Consider the following 1,925-nt stretch of genomic DNA (forward strand, 5'->3'; position numbering starts at 1 on the left):
ATGTAAAACTTTGTGATTTTTATCTTTTTCTTCCTAATATTTAGTTTAGCAGCTGAAAAAGGGCCAACAAAAATGCTAGTGGTGGGATGCTGTCTATTCACAGGTAAAATAATCAGCGTTATGCTGCGTTCAGACCGAACAATGTAATTTGTTTATGGAAACATGTTTGTCAGAGGTCTTACTGATGTAACTTTAGGTTCAAACTGAAACATTACATGAATTCTCTTGTCTTTAGTGGAAAGACCAGCTAAGGTAAATTTGTTGTCCTGTTTTGGTGAAAGAGGTCAGAAAAGAAAGTCCATCAGCACATCCTGTTGACAGATAAAGGTGTTCTAGAAGTTTGTGTTGAAGTTTGAACAGTGATAAAACGTGAAGTTTGTTGATGATCAGATGTTTTATAAAAAGCTGAAATGACGTCAGAGCAGGACCACCTCCCACCTTCTCTCTGCTTCCAACCTCTCCCTGTGCCTACAAGGTTTTGTTCAGGYCCACTTGTTTCCTCCAGCACACCACAGTTCAGCATGTTAGGTGTTATTCAGTCTAAATGATCACCAAGTGTAAGGTAAAGTGTTAATGGTTGTTTCTATGTAAGATGTTCAGAGTTTATCGCTCACAATAACTGATGGAGATTAAGCCCAGCTCCTCATGATCCTGCACAGAAACAGAGCAGAGAAAATGTCCAAACTGTCCATGTTTTTGGACATTAGAACACTTTTACATGTCTGTACCTGTAGCAGTYAAGAGCAGCTGTAATAATGTTTTAATCAACAGAAATAAAACCCATTTAATGATGCTGTGSTTATARATTAYCCTGGAGAGCCTCTGTCAGTGTTTGTGATAAGTTCATTTCACAAGCATCTAAAGCAGAACTGATGGTTTGACACTCTGTCTCTTCAGAAGGAAGTGAGACGCCCACTTTGAGATAAACAGTTCGGTATTTTGCTAATGAAATACACAAAAACCTCATGAAACAACATCCATCCATTATCTATACCCACTTCTTCCTTTCAGGGTCACAGGGTCACTGCTGCCCATATCCAGCAGCCACAGTGTGAGGGGTGGGGTACACCCTGGACAGGTCGCAAGTCCATCACAGGGAGACACAGAGACAAAACCATTCACTCTCTCACTCACATCTAGGGACAATTTAGAGTTACCAATTAGCCTAATATTCATGTTTTTGGTCTGTGGGAGGAAGCCGGAGTACCCGGAGAGAACATAAGAACAACTACCCAGAAAGGTCTCCGGGCTGGGATTTGAACCGGCAGCCTTCTTGTTGAGAGGCATCAGCTCTGCCTGCTTTTCGGGTTCAACCTTACAATATCCTGACACTTTGCGCATGCAGGATTGTGAATTTCTCTTCAGGCTGCAGACTCCCTCTGTGTGGTTCTCCTTTAGAGCTGATGGTTAGGTGTTCGGATGAAATGTGGGCTGAATACTACAGCAACATGAAGATAAGACTGGTTATTGGCAGAATGAGCAACGAGATGTTTTTCATTAAAATATTCTGTAGTTTATCAAGAACCATGTGTGTTCCTGGGGGGAAATTTACATAACTGCTTTAAAATACTAAATTTAAATCTTTTTTTTTTTTCAAAAAGACCTTCAGACGCGGCAGATCTAGTAGCTGAAAATTCTGAGTTTATTCCAAAACTTTGCTTGTTTCTCAGATGTCAGACGTGGAGGTTTTTTTTTAATTTCTTTGACATATATACTATATTTTTCTTGAATCTTTGCTCAGAGGCATGAATGTACAGGGTTTAGAGAATGACACTGAAACACCTGGTTTTAGACCAACATCCCTTTCAGACAGCTTCCTCTTGTGTCCACAGTTAATCCTGTTGGATGTGGTTGGTCCTTCTTGGTGGTATGCTGACATTACCCTGGATAGATTTAAGATTTAGGATATATATTTAGATTTAAGA

Source organism: Austrofundulus limnaeus, unplaced genomic scaffold (genome assembly GCF_001266775.1).
Source record: "Austrofundulus limnaeus strain Quisiro unplaced genomic scaffold, Austrofundulus_limnaeus-1.0 Scaffold43, whole genome shotgun sequence".
NCBI lineage: Eukaryota > Metazoa > Chordata > Actinopteri > Cyprinodontiformes > Rivulidae > Austrofundulus > Austrofundulus limnaeus.